We start from the raw sequence: 15,634 nt of genomic DNA on the forward strand, positions 1-15,634 counted from the left end.
ACAGTTAGGGTAAGTAGCATTTCCATATGTTTCCATTTGTTTGTAAGGTCCACCTCATCTGAGCCAGTGAAAGAGTTTTTTACAACATAGATCTAATTGCATGGTAGCTCAGTTGTGAGCGGTACACATGACTCTGATGGATGACAGACTGTCCTTGGTTTTATGTGTCCGTGTCATAGCATAACATCTCATGTGATGGCATGATTAATCATCTAAACTTGTCTCCAGTTAGTACACTTCACAGGTGTGAGTGGTACAGTGTATCAAATGTGGTATTTGAAATGTCAGTGACATGAGAATGTAATCCTAATGGTTATATGCCTGTGTTTCAGGTCTCCCTCCCAGCAGTTCCCATCCTCTCCTTCCCTCGCCTGATCACCCTTTTGTGTCTGTCGTTTGTACTCAGACCAAGGGGCTATTTGGAGGTGGAACCCTTTGAGCATCACACCACTCTGAAGAAGAAAGGTATGGCCAGTCCTTGACAGGCTAGTAGGTAATAGTACTGCTGCATTACAGGTGACATCAATAATAGTGTAATTTGGACTTCTTGCCAATGCACATGTATGTTTCATGATGCTCCATGGGCTCACAATGTAAATAATGATGTTGTGCATGACGTCTGACTTCTACGGAATATTGTGCCGCCTTGATGTCAACGCACATGTCCTTCTAATGTGCATCTATACTATTTGTCATTCACTTAGCTTATGCTTGTTATGTGTTTACCTGTAAAGTGACCACACGCATGGGGTTGGGGAAGGCTAGTATACTATGTTGTGTGTGAGGTAGATGGCTTTGTAGCTGCTGTTTAGCTTTGAAAACATTAGCTGTAGTCTACACCTGATGATGCTGTGTGTCCTGTGCCCCACTTGTCCGTAATGTCCCTGATCCAGTGACCTTGGTGATTACTGTGCCATTTATTTTTCAGTGACCCTGAGTGAGGCAGACACTCCAGCCTTCACATACACATGTCACTTTGTGGCTTGCCAATGGCGTTGTGGTATGTGCTTGTTTTGCATGTTGTCACACCCCTCCTGCCGTCATGTCTTCAGTCATTGCTGCTGCTGCATACACAGCCACCATGCAGCGCACACCATTCAGGAACATTGACACCTACAGGATGACCCTCCTTACATCCATTTATGGAGCATGCTCCTGCCACCCTACACACAGACATAACCAGACAATCAGCATCCTGGTATCACAATGCTTCTGACTCAGCCATTGCTGCTGCTATGCCTGTGTGTGCGACACATACTGGCACGACTATGCAGATTCACATGACATTGGGTCTACGTACCACCAGGTCATGTGCCGTGTCCAGCACAGCCCCCCCTTCCACGGCACAATATTGTACAGGGTTACCTTGTTAACACCACTATAGCACTAAAGTGCTTGCTTACAGTCACGTGGCTGTACACAACCTGCTCACACCACTGCAACATGGCAGTCACAGTCAGTCAAGTTGCCACATGGAACACACACCATGAGCATGTCTCTTGGGTGTGGTGTGATTTCCCCGTTGTGGTGTAGGTATTTGTCAGACGTGTGTAGTTGTTCTGTATGCGTAGCTACCATTACAGTAGTATAGTACTTGTAGCTACATAGGGGTAGGTCACCTATTCAGGTGTGCTTGTGTGGAGTGCTACAGCCCATTGCCCACAGTCTGTCCTGCCAGCCTTGTCCTGTGCGCCACACATCACATCCACAGTACTGCATCATGCTGATGATAGCTCACATACCTGAGGACACAGTTGTAGGTACTCCCTACGTGGACCACTACTTTTGTGCCACTGATATGTACACCTCAAAGACACTCTCCTGGGTCAGCCTGTGATAGAATTTTTGGGATCCATACCCCCCTCCAGCATTTACTGTCCCACGCAGGTGTGTATTTCCATCCATGTATGTAGTTGATAGGATTTTCTGACCAATGTGTGTCCTCACTCAAATTCTGATCGAAGTGTGAGGCTGACTGCTGTTTGTTGTATACCCTTGCATTTTATACATTTGCACACACATATCAGTTTATGCTGTTTAAAAGATAACTCACCTAAAGCGTATGAGGTGTAGAATATTTATTGGGTGATATTGTGCCGGAAACGTGAATAGATGCTGTACAGGAAGGGGTGGAATCCAAAGTTCACTGCTGGAGATGAGATGCCTTACAGTTTGAGTCACCAGAGTCCAGGCCACAGTGCTTGGCAACATTGGGCAGACTGTGACCAGCAAGTCCATGTGGGAGAGTCTCATAGGGGATGCTGTTGCACCCAGGGGCAATATGCCAGGTCCAGTGTCCTGGGAGATGTCCATGGCCCACTGCCCCTCAACGTCTTCGCCGTGGACGACCCACCTTCCTTGGGGGACCCTCATGTGCAGGCATGTGCGGTGCATGGGACGCTACGTCAGAGGGTACCTCCTCCTCCTCCTCCTCCTCCTCCTCCCTCCCTGTGGCTGGTGTTGCACTTTGCCGTGATGTTGCTGGCCTTGTGACACAGGGAGGGGGCAGCATGTTGGCAGCCATGTGACGTAGCATATGGCAAATGTCCCGATGCACCATCAAGAGCTGAGCCTGGTGTGCCTCCACCCGTCCATAATGCTGGTCTTGCCTGGCTATTTGCTCTGCCTGCTGTTGTCTGACCTGGTTGAGGGCCTCCGCAAGCTGGCTTACCTCCCTGGTGTCCCGCCGGTATGCCTCCAGGATGTTAGCGAGTTCAGGCATACCGGGTGCTGCAGCTGACTGTCCAGATTCTCGGCTCCGCCTTCCGCCACTCCCACCACCCTGACCCACATGAGCACGGCCTGCGCTAGTGGGCACATCCGCTCGACTGGCCCCCCGATTGCTGGCAGGGTGAAGGTCGTCACCATCCTCAGGGGCGCCCGACAAAGGGTGTCCCTCATTTTCAGACTGGCTCTCTTGTGGATCATGGGCAGGGCTCTGACCTGTCTGCTGGGATGTGGTGGGAATGGGTCCGATGGTTGGCTGAGATGTAGCTGGTTCAGTTGCTGCAGCGGTTTGGGATCCAGAGGAGCCAGGTTGGTTGGGGTCATCCACAGTGCATTGAGGGACGGCGCTGTTGGTGGGGTCTGGGTCCTGCTGAGCCTGGGACTGGGATCCTTCTCCCCCCTGGTTGGGGGGGACCGCCGCACGTTCCCCTGTGTGTGGGAGAGACAGACACTGTTAAGGCACTATCAAGTGACATCTTGTTTACTTATCCATTATCAGCATCACATTTCCACAAGCTTTACATTGTTGACATTGTTAAGTTGTGTATGTAGTGGTACTAAATTAAAATGTACTCTGGGCAATTTACATTCATCCTTTGTCTTGACAATTGTGGTAAATAAATAATTAAATACCGGTTCTATTTTTGACTAGATATACAATAACAGATAGCTCAATAAATAAGAGTCAAGATTCGAGGTATCTTGAGTTTGCAGGTTTTAATACAGCATAAAGGACAGCAACAGGACAACCTGCACGGGAATAGGATGGCAGGGGCCCGGCAGCTGCCGGGGCAGGATCTGGGAATGGCTAGCAAACTTTAATAACAGTACACAATATTTATAGTTAAACAAATACATTACATTCAAATGCAGGGGGCGTAGCAGTAGGCGTGTTTTGTAGCAGTCGCGGAAGATAAGGCAGAAAGTAGGTGTAACAAAAGGCGTGTACATAGACATGTGATGTAAATGTAACAGAATATGTCATAAATGGGGCGGAAACATGGAGGGGGCTACCTAAGGAGCCGGGACCTCTGACCTAGTGGTGCGCGCAAACTGGCAATGACGTGTTACCAGGAAAAACTGGGGGCTATGACTTCTGCACTAGAAGAGGAGACGAAAGTCTGGAGGGTCAGAGCGACATGTACCTAGGCATATCTAGTATCTGGTGTTTATAGTACATGTTGATAGAATCCAAAAGTTATTAGGGTAAAGGCTAACAGACTCTAGGACTGGGGCATGCATTATTCTACATGTAGTGCGTGCTGAGGAATATTAAATGACCATTAATACAGTATTTCTCTTACATGGAGACGTAAAGGCTAGACCATGACGGAAACTATTGATGTGATTCAGTAGCTTAGGAATGCAGAGAAGGAGAGCTGGACTGATAACTAGAATCATAACATACTCTTGGCAGACTGGGAGGCAGAGCCAGGCCGGGCCGGGCACTGCGAGGCATGAAGTAAGTGAAGGGTCAGGGATACAGGTGGGGGCTGTATCGCTCCTCGGAGAGGGTTCAGGAGACAGGAGCTGAATCTGAGTCCGGGCCCTTTTGAGGCCTAGAAACGGGGACTTTACAATGAATTAACGTGCACACTGTAAAATGTGGCAACGTAGGTTTACATAGGCCTAATATTCGTTATGTTCACGAAGACTGGAAACTGGCATACTAGAGATGGACACAACTGTAATTGCGTCTTTAATTGATCAGAGGGGAATACATGCATATCGATCATGCACATATATCATAACATGGGGAACACGTAGGCACATACAACATGGCAAAATTTACTTTTCCACATTCCCTCCTTGTGCCCTACGTTTCTATCAGGAAACATCAATATTCATGATACCATCTATCATTTCATACAGTATCATTTGCTCGTCTCGAATTGTCTTGGAACGGGACTTAGGACTAGGAATACAAGAGGTAGCGCAAATACCGCAAATCGCAGGGCCACATTGTATACAGAGGCAGCAACTGAATATGATCATTACTGCAATACCTAGAAATGACAATACTTTCCATCCCCAAGCGGATATGATACTCCAGAGCCAACCGGACCATGTCCAGGTGCCTGGATTCTGGTGTAACTGATGGGCAATTTTATGAAGTCTGGTTATAGCTGAATAAACAGACGGAGCGTTATTAGGAATGAAAATGCAACAACTAGATCCGATGACTCTACATGCTCCTCCTCTATCGGCCAGTATGACGTCAAGAACGAGACGATTTTGGAGCACGACAAATCTCATAGCAGATTGCTCTTCGGTTAAGTTATCTAGAGCAGAAGTAGTCTCATTCACTACTGCTTCAAGGGTTCTGGTTAACCTACGGATTAGCTTACTATTCTGGACAGGGCCTATAAAGAAGAAGAATCCTTTATTGAAATCTTGATACTGTTCTAGAGTAGTTTCAGTTTGATCGACAATTGGGGACTCGATCTCCCTTCTATGTCTAATGTGTACTAGATGTGTGTTTCTATGATAATCGGATGGGGCTAGGAAAACTGGTGGCAGTAGGAAGGCAATGTAACAGGTTCCCTCCCAATCGAGGGGCAGACGAACATATGCGGTCTGGCCACAAACAAAATAAGAATGACGTGATGCTTTGAAAATAGATTTCCCACTGTCACTATACTCGACAGTAGTAGTACAATCACTATGTCCTACATGTACGGAACCATTCTTTCTGACACATAATTCGCCTTTGACTGGTAGTACTGAAATAGCAGGTAAGTCTGGAGTAGTATCAGACTGAACATTCAGGACCATGAAATTCGAAGAATAATTACCTAAATTATAAACTTCATTTTCTAGATCTAACACTGTTCTATGGGGGAGACCTTGCTTGTCTGGAAAACATGTTCTATTCAGAAGGGACATATCAGTTGAGGATGACGTTAACGTGGACCATGCTCCACATGAACCATTATGTGAAAACGGATAAGGAAAGAGTGGCAGAACTCCCTTCGGTGTCTGGAAAGGGGGGAGTCGACCACACACCCAACAATTAGTGGCATTGCTGGTCTGGTGTGAATAGTGTAACATTCTAATGAATGTATTATTGCGCATAGCAAGACGATAGGATAACTCGTGAGGAGGCAGATCACTAAATGTGTGCTCTACTGTAGCATTAGAAAACATATTCACATGTGAACTTGGAAAACATAAATGCAATGCATAACTTATGCAGGTAAACATTAAACTTAGAAACAATAAGAAACTTAGAAAAACGATACATCTGATAGAGTTTTGACTAACTCTCTCACTATGGGGGTCTATCTTATACATGTCAGGAACCTGTCTAACCGTTTCACCCGAGAGGGACTTAGACAATTAAACTGGCTGACTTATTTTACTAGACCTGAGTTTCTTTTTATACTCCTGCTGCGGAGTTTCCTCTAACAGGGAAGGCTTGGATTCAGAGTCAATTTTTAGGCAGTCTCTTGGAAAAAGGTAGTCCTTAGAAATGTTCTTGGCAAATGTTTTTATACGATGTCCATGGAATTTCTTGATATGGGACAGGTGGACCCATCCTTTTCTCCCCTCTAGCTTGGCCGCAGTCCTTGTTGTAAGTAAGACCATACGAGGCTCCTTCCAACGGGGCTCCAGCGGACTTGAACGATCAAAATTTCGGACCAATACGAGGTTTCCTGGAACGATTTCATGCGGTTTCACCTCAGTATTGTCTGGAAATGCAGCGGCAACCTGTGAACGACAAGAGTGTAGGGCAGACATCAAGGAAGCTAGGTAATCTGTCAGCATATTACTGGAAACATCTGTAATACTTCGGGGTCTAGGTGTACCCCACATGTTCGGGGGGCGGCCGAATACGACCTCATAAGGGGACAGACCTGATCTGGAATGTGCGACCATGCGCATATAAAATAGGGCGACTGGCAGAGCTACTAGCCAGTCTACACCTTTCTCTTTACAGACTTTGGCGATGCGGATTTTTAATGTCTGGTTATGTCTCTCTACGAGACCTGCTGCTTCAGGATGGCGCACACAATGGAACTTCCACTGGTACCCTAACAAAAGGGAAACATGTTTCATTAACTCAGATGAGAATGGCTGGCCGTTGTCTGAATACACGACCCTAGGGAGTCCATAACGGGGGAAGAATTCACGAACCAACTGCTTGGCAGTGGTCGCTGCTGTGTAATCTGGAACTGGATATGCTTCTGTCCACCTGGACAAAGCGCATACAACTACGAGAACGTACTTGAAACCTCGACATCGCTCCATCTGAATATAATCCATCTGGAGGACTTCAAAAGGGTGGTCAGGAGGTTGGAATCCACCTTGTTCCACCGGAACACTTTTACCTGGATTGAACTGGCAACATATCATACAGGTACGGACTTTCTGCTTGGCTGCAGCTCGTAAGTGCTTGTTGGACCAAATGTTCTGGATACTGTCTAACATAGCTTTTTCTCCTAGGTGTGCTGGACTATGTGCGGTATTGATAATGACTTGAACCATGGAGTCGGGGAGAAACCATGTGGCTTTTCCCTTCGTCAACCATCCCTGATCTGTCTGGACCCCTCCTTGTTCGGACCATTTCTTGATTTCTTCAGGAGTAGCTTGTAACTGTATGTCTATGACATCTTGTGTAGGGTCCTTAACTGTCATACATGTAGTCTGTTCTGGAGTGGATGTCGGTGTCTTGTTAACTGGTATGTCTGGTGTCTGAGCTGTAAGCTTGGCTGTTCGATCTGCTAGATCATTACCTTGGGAAATAATGTCAGTGACTTTCGTATGTGCTTTGCACTTCATGATAGCGATAGCTGTCGGTAAATGTATTGCATCTAACAGAGCTTGAATGAGGAGACCATGCTGAATCTTGGTTCCATGAGAAGTCATGAAACCTCTCTCCTGCCAGAGTACTCCGAAGTCGTGTACGACTCCGAATGCATAACGTGAATCTGTGTATATGTTTACTTTCAGGTCCTTGGCACGTATGCAGGCTTGGGTCAGAGCAACTAGCTCTGCTGCTTGAGCAGACAGGGTGTCAATACGGTGTGTTTCAATAACTTCAGTGTCAGTAGTCACTGCATACGCGGCTACTAGCTCTCCTGTACTTGTTCTCATACATGAACCATCCACATAAAGTGTCAGGTCGAGATCTGGTAGTGGAATATCTGTCAGGTCTTGTCTTGGCTTTGTCATAGTGTTAACTACTTCCACACAGTCATGTGTGGCAGGATTTGAAGAAACTGACGGTAACAGTGTAGCGGGATTCAAAACGTTGCAGCGTCTGATTTCTATGTGTGGCTGGAACAGTGTCAATTCATAACCTGTTAAACGTGCAATAGTCAAGTGCTGGGTCTGTGTTCGGTTTAAAAGAACTTCCACGGAGTGTGGAACTTGTACTGTCAGGGAGTGTCCTAACACTATGGAATCACTTTGTCTGATAGCTAGAGCTGTGGCTGCAACTGACTTGAGGCACGCAAGCAGAGCCTGGGCTACTGGATCTAATGTGCTCGAAAAATAAGCACAAGGCTTGTACTGTCCTGCTTGATCTTGTGTGAGAACAGATAATGCAGTACCATTACGTTCTGTGACAAAAAGTGTAAAAGGCTTACTGTAGTTCGGTGTAGCTAGAACAGGTGCTTGGCATAAGGCTTTCTTTAATTCATTAAAACTAAGTGTATGTTCAGATGTCCAAGGGAGGACAGTCGATACGGCTGCCTCCTGTGTCGTTAACTGTATCAGTGGCTTTGCTAGAAATGCATACTGAGGAATCCATTGTCTGCAATAGGAAGTGAGGCCGATAAAAGCTCGTACCTCTTTCTGGGTCTTGGGCTGAGGAAGACTCGCTATTAACTGGATACGGTCAGGTGTCAACTGCCTACCCCTCTTGGACAGTAAGTGGCCTAAGTAGATCACTTGCTGGACACAGAACTGAAGCTTTGAAGGGGACACCTTGTGCCCCATCTCGGCTAGGAAATACAGAACTGTAAGTGACGCTCGCTCGCAAGCTCGCTCAGAACGGGCTGTGATCAGTAGATCATCGACATACTGGAGCAGAGCAGTGTCTGTTGGCATGTGAATATTGTCTAGTTGTCTTTTAAGTGCTTGACTGTAAATGCTAGGACTTTCTGTGAAACCTTGAGGAGCTCGTGTGAATTTATAGCTCCTTCCATTTAAACAAAAACCGAAAAGGTACTGGCTGTCTGGGTGAATGGGAACACTGAAAAATGCATTCTTGAGGTCGATTACAGTAAAAAATACAGCTTCAGAATCAATAGCTGTCAATAGGGATGAAATATCTGGGACTACTGGATACTGGGGTATGATACATTTATTAAGTTCTCGAAGGTCAATCACTAATCGATATACTGGAGGTGCATTTGGATCAGTACGTTTCATGACTGGAATGATAGGAGAATTGCATACATTGGAGTCAGTTTCTACAACCACTCCTTGAGCAATGAGCTCGTCAATAATTTTGGATAAGGCTGCTACAGCCTCAGGTGGCAATCTGTACTGTCTGATTCGTGGTAACACTACACCTGGTTTGAGAGTCACACGGTGGGGTGTGATTTGCATACAACCAACATCAGTTGGACCTTGCGCCCATAGATGCTGCGGGACATTCAGTAATCTTGGATCAAAATCACGTAACACATAGTGACCCTTAAAGTCACGTAAAAACAAACGTATTCCTTCTGGGGAGCAGCAAATAACTGCACCTAATTCTTTCAATGTTTTAATACCTAACAAATTTTCTGGACATGACTTCGTAAGTAATAAATCAGTAGTTCGGGACAATGGACCAACTTCTAGAGTAACTGGCTTTGATATCTCGTTTACAATAGGCTTTCCTGAAAATCCAAGGGAAACATTTCTAGAGCCTGAGAGCGGAGCCCCTGGAACCTCGTCATGACTGATAGTAGTCCTACTTGCCCCTGTATCAATCAGAAACTTTCTGTCTTTCCCCAATACTTGACTGTGTACATAGGGACCCTCTTGATCTACAGGTATCTCGATGAGAGGCAAGCCTACCTCCCTCTCTAGGCTGTTTCATGAATACGGTTGATACTCTGGATACTCGGTCTGGGCATATTGGTACATCTGCTGTGTAACATGCTGTGTTGCAGCTATAGGCTGCGGTGCTGGAACTGTCTGTTGTGCATTCTGTGGTGACTGAGAAGTCTGTGGAACTTGTTCTTGTCTAGGCGGACGTGGTCTTTCTTTAGTCTTACCAGTAGCTATGTTGTGTTTCAGAACTGCACACTCGTTTATAAAATGACCTGGCTGTTTACAATAATTGCAGGTCCCTTTAACGGGAGCTGCAGGATGACTGGCTTGATTCGGACCCCTCTTCTGACTGTCTTGTGGAACAGATTGTGCAACTAATACTTTCATTTTCGTATCTTTCATACGTTTCCTTTCGTGTTCTTGCTCTTCCCTGATTCTATTCTGGTGATACTGGAGCATCTGAAGCATTTGTGACGGGGTATTAGCTTGCCAGGTACTTTCGACTTTCAAAAGTCGATTTTTAACTTGTGGACTTGAATTCTCGACTAGTTTGGTAACAAAAAGATGAGGGTAAGACTCGCTACCTGTCTTCAAACCACTGTTAATTATAAAACATTTCTCGAATCTAGAATAAAAATCACTAGTATCTTCGTCTGGTTTCTGTTTACAGGCTGAGATTGCATCCCAGTCTTCCTTTTTCGTGGCTAGTAATCTTGGCAAAACCTGAATCAATAACTCGGGCAATTCTTTACATTTGTCCCCAAGACCGGTACCTGGTACACGTGCATTATCTTCAGCTTCTAGAACTGCCCAGTCTATCTTTTTCTCTCCCACCTCCCATTCTTTTTCCTTGAGTTTTTCATATATGCCCGCAGGCAACAGGACTTTTAACATTTTAATGATATCTGGATACGTGTATTCTCCCATACGGAGCATGTCTTTTAATTCTCGATGGAACCCTGCTGGATCTTTGTCATGACAGGGAATTAACTTTTTCATCTCTAAGAGTTCCATCTTCGTAATCGGGGTGTAAACAAATACTCGTTCTAGATCGCCACCCGTTCCTCTAACTGGGTGGACTTCTCGTAACGGATGCTGTCTATCTATGTAGAATGGTTTACTTTCTGGAGGTGAGACGTGAACAAAATGTGGGTTCAGAAACGTTCGGTATTTGTGGCGCTTATCTAGAATGATACTAATTAAATCGGTACCTAAACCTCTCCATCTATATTGGAGTAACTCATTCAGAACATCATGTAACGGACCTGGATCAGAATGCTGACCCTCATACAGTGTAATGAGGTGCTGGATCATATACATACCCACCAGTCGCTGCTCGGCTGGGGGCAGTTTCAGAAACATTTGTGCCACTATTTCGTCTGGAAAAGTGGTAGAATCAGTAATCCATCGGACTGCTGATCGGGCTAGTTCTTGTTCATGCATGGTACTGAGTTCACTATAACCGATTCGTGATTTCAGAATGTGATCGGTAACTTGAAATACTTGTTCAAGAGAACCTTGTTCTGGTGCTGGAGGAGGAAAAACTTTCTTGTGTTCTAGGCGTGAATGTCGGTCGGGAAGTCTAGTTCTACCTACATACGCTATTCTGGTGGGATTCTCGTCGTCTACCTCTTCAGTAGAAGAGTTGTCTTCTTTCTCACTTACTTGTACTGCTTTGCGTTTCTCGTGTAACCTTATTATTTCCTTACGAATTTTCTTGTACATACTCTCTATACTAGTGAGTGTCTTGTGTCTTCCCTCGGCTATATGATCACTCCACTTTGTCAGAACTCTCATTTCGGTCGGATCTTTAGTCGGATAATCTTGTTCTCTTATTAAAAAATTGATCAGAAACTTTAATAACATGAGCTGGGTTTCAGCTTTCCTTAGAGACATGATTTCGCCAATACTTTCTGGATCGTCTCCTGTACGGATGAAACGATATATTCTGTCTAGATCTTCTTTCATATTCGGTAGGGTGTCCAAATACTCGGTCACCCGTCTTACACGCAATGAATATATAACCATATTATCATCGCCTGGGACTGGATCATAACGGCATTCGGTAAGAGCTCGTCTGATATCTGCAACGGACTGCTGTTTGGGCGTACGCTGTAACGCACGTTCATGTAACTCGACTAATGTTACACGTTTGTGTGGCGGCGGGGTACCAGGAAGACCTCCCCCCGCGGCCCCTAAACTGGAATCGTCGACGGATACTCTTCGTGCTGGCAGAGTGACCGAGGTAGCGGGTACTTGTACTGTAGGCTGGACCGGGGGTACCGTAACAGGTGCTGTAACAGGTGCCCCGGTGACTGGAGGAGCAGGAATTACATTATTTACAGGGGCTGGCGGAACAGGATTTGCATATTCTGGGACTGTGTCGTCCAAATAGGACGAGAGAAAAATATCGGCTGCGGTCGGTTTGTGACGTAGCTTGGTCGGAACTAATGGCGGCGGAAAATTACATGGTGCTTCCGGGGTTGCTTTTGGCAAGCCCTCGGCAAGAAGAGGATACATACCCTTAATAAGGGCATTCCTCTGTCTGTCTGACTGTTCGGTTTTAACTCGTTCACCTATTTCGATTAATTCCCTTTCTTGGGCTCTTTCTGAGGATTCTCTACTTAATTCTGACTTTCTGATTTCTTTTTCGGTTCTTTTATGAGATTCTTTGCGCCATAACTCGATGGCATCTTTCTGTGACTGTCTGGATTTCTTTTTCCATAATGCTTCTTCTACTCGCATGATGCACTCGGCATCCCATGTGCCTGATACAGGCCATCTATATTTCTCTTCTAACCCCTTAGTGTACTCGACCCATAAGTCTAGATATAATATGGCACTTATGCCATGCTTATGATACATAAAATGACCTGGACTGTCCCTAGGCGGGACAGGAACTGCTTCCTCGAGCAGACCTTTTCTAGTTCTTAACTGACGTAACTTGGAGAACAGAGGCATAACGCAAACTGGGATCTGGACACAATACAATACACGATGAACACAATAATGACTTGAGACTGATCACTCATACCACGACATTGAAAACACATGAAATAACTTTAAAATAACAGTTCGGACAGAAACATTACCTGGAATACTTGAAAACAGAAACACATGAATTTCTCGAGACTAGAACTTACTAGAATTACTAGATGCACTGCTGAAACAGTACGAAACATACCGGTCTCATAAAGAGACACGTCAGGACCCGCATCCACCTAAGCGGACACTTCGTGTTGGATTTGCGTACCCAAACCCACGGACCAGAGACAATTTAATTGACCCTGTCTAGATACTACCCCAGCAACGGTACTCACCGGGCAGCAAGAACGGAAGGCCTCGGACTGGACTGGACTGCTACGACGACGGACTACGAACTTCGGACTTCAGTTACGGGTGGGCCTCCGGATACCTCGGACCTTGGACTCTCGGCTTGGGCTCTGGTCGGGACTCGCCGCGTTCCTCCACCGCCTCGTCTGGATGCTGGACCGCAACCTCCGTCTCCTCCGTGGGCCTGAGGGATACTTGAAGCAGAAATATCTGCCACTGCGCAGGATGGTTCCGTCACGACTGCAGAGGATCAGGGGGCTTGCGTGGCTTCTCCGGCGCGTGGGGAAAGGGCAAGTCCCTATTCGGGCGCCATTATGTGGTAAATAAATAATTAAATACCGGTTCTATTTTTGACTAGATATACAATAACAGATAGCTCAATAAATAAGAGTCAAGATTCGAGGTATCTTGAGTTTGCAGGTTTTAATACAGCATAAAGGACAGCAACAGGACAACCTGCACGGGAATAGGATGGCAGGGGCCCGGCAGCTGCCGGGGCAGGATCTGGGAATGGCTAGCAAACTTTAATGAAACATACAAAGAAGCAGATCAGGTCACACGGTGGCGCGTAACTGTACCAGCGACTGAGAAACAAGTAGAGTGCATGTGTGCATGAATGAGTGCCATTGGTAGTTATTGGCAACACATAACTAGAATGAATCCCATCAGACCACCCTCATTGGTGGAGTTAGCGTCATGTGGGAGTCGTTGATCATACCATACCACAAATGGCCATGTAGTGCCGTCGTGGGAATGGATGTCAATAATCTAGCTACATGTTTGCCATCAAGTGGACAAAATAATGTGCAGTGCTTAAATGGTGATAGTGGGATAAAAGTGAAAAATAAAATTGACTACCGTGTTTCCAACAAAATGTACATACAGAAACAAAGGTGTCAACTATTTAAAAACGCCTGGTGAAAAGTCTACCAAATGGCGCAGTGCAGGTCGGTCGACATGTTTCAGCCTGAGGAACATTGTTCCGGCTTTCTTCAGGACCATAGATACAAGGGAGCTACTGCAGCTACAATCACAAACAATGTGTTGGGTAGAAAACTGATACATATCTACCAGAAATTCGAAGGTGTAAGGTGTCCACTGGTGGGAGAAGAAAGTCTTCTTCCTGTCAACAAACAAAAGATGGTTGTATAGCAACATCAAACTCCACCATACCCATCCACCTGGATACACAGAGACCGTATACTGAAATACGCCTGCATGAATACATTATATTCCGCATATAAAAGGTAAAGAAAAAGCATAGTAGCTAAATCACCAAGAGGCATTTCCTCTAAGTGATACTCACCCAGCCTTGTGTGGGTGAGGACCTCACCTCGCCCGGCAACCGCTCGGGATTAGGAGGCCCCGCTCTATAGTGTAGAAAAAGAACACAGTAAGTGAAACTTCACGGTGTCCAAGCCAATCGCTCTACACATTAAACCTAACTCACGTGTGAGATGTACCCATCTGCCATACCAAGGTCCCCACTTCCCACCTCTAGTGACATATTAAAAATCGCATCTGTTGCAGAATGTATCAACTGGCGAAAATCAATATAGACCCTAGGGAGTATCTATGAATGATTGTTAATGTAACCATAATCCCCCCAACCTATGCTAATGGTGGGAGAGATATAGAATTGGCCCAATAGTGACTCAATAATTGCCCAGATAACCGGGCTTCATCAGTGTGGTAGGCTGTATAAGTCCCCTGCGGCTGCCCAACCAAACAAAGCGCTGGGACCCCCAGAACTCCACTGAAACTTGTATTCTTGGAGCAACTGTCAGGTCTAAAGTCATCCGAGGGCCAGACCATACAAACACTCACCTATCCGTCGGTGCCCCGGTGTGTGAGCCAAGCGGAAGAGGAGGTATCGATAGGAACGCCCTGAACCTTTAAATAACTTCCTGGCGGGATATGTAAACCAAGAAGAAAAAACGCGATCTGGGACTCTGCTCCCTCGCGCATGCGCAGGCGGTAGTGCGGCGCCAGTACGATTCCTTTTTATAATACACTTTATACTACGCAGTGGAATAAAGTAAAGGATCTTTTTCCACAAACCAACAATAGATGTAGCAGTAAAACACCCTTTTCTTTGGAAAGGGCTTCCCTGCTGCGTTTGTTCAGTGTTTAGCAGAGCGCCCGAGCGCATGCCCAGCGCGAGAGATGCTGTTCTATAGAGCATGCGCATTGCGTCCGGCGGCCCGTTTATATTAGTCCTAGAATAGAACTATAACTGCTGTAAATGTACAGCGTTAAACTCCCCGTAGGAGAGCTGCAACTGTGCCAAAAACCAGCCAACATGCTTGATGGTAAAACAGGTATAACTCAAATGTCAGTACCCATCACTGACGTGTTCACCTTAAGTTTGGTGGACGAATCATTATCAGTGTGTTATATATGCAGGTTAGCAATCAGTATACTATTTGAATTGAGTGCAAATACTGATGGAATAACAGAACCAAAGTACGCCTATAGCTGGGTTATTTTTAAAGTACTACATCAATGGTCTGAAAAACATATATTATATACTAGCGCCAAACACTAAATGCTCAAAGGCGACATTGCTTGAGGGTCATAATAA

The sequence above is a fragment of the Lissotriton helveticus genome, chromosome 2_1 (assembly GCF_964261635.1).
Source record: "Lissotriton helveticus chromosome 2_1, aLisHel1.1, whole genome shotgun sequence".
NCBI lineage: Eukaryota > Metazoa > Chordata > Amphibia > Caudata > Salamandridae > Lissotriton > Lissotriton helveticus.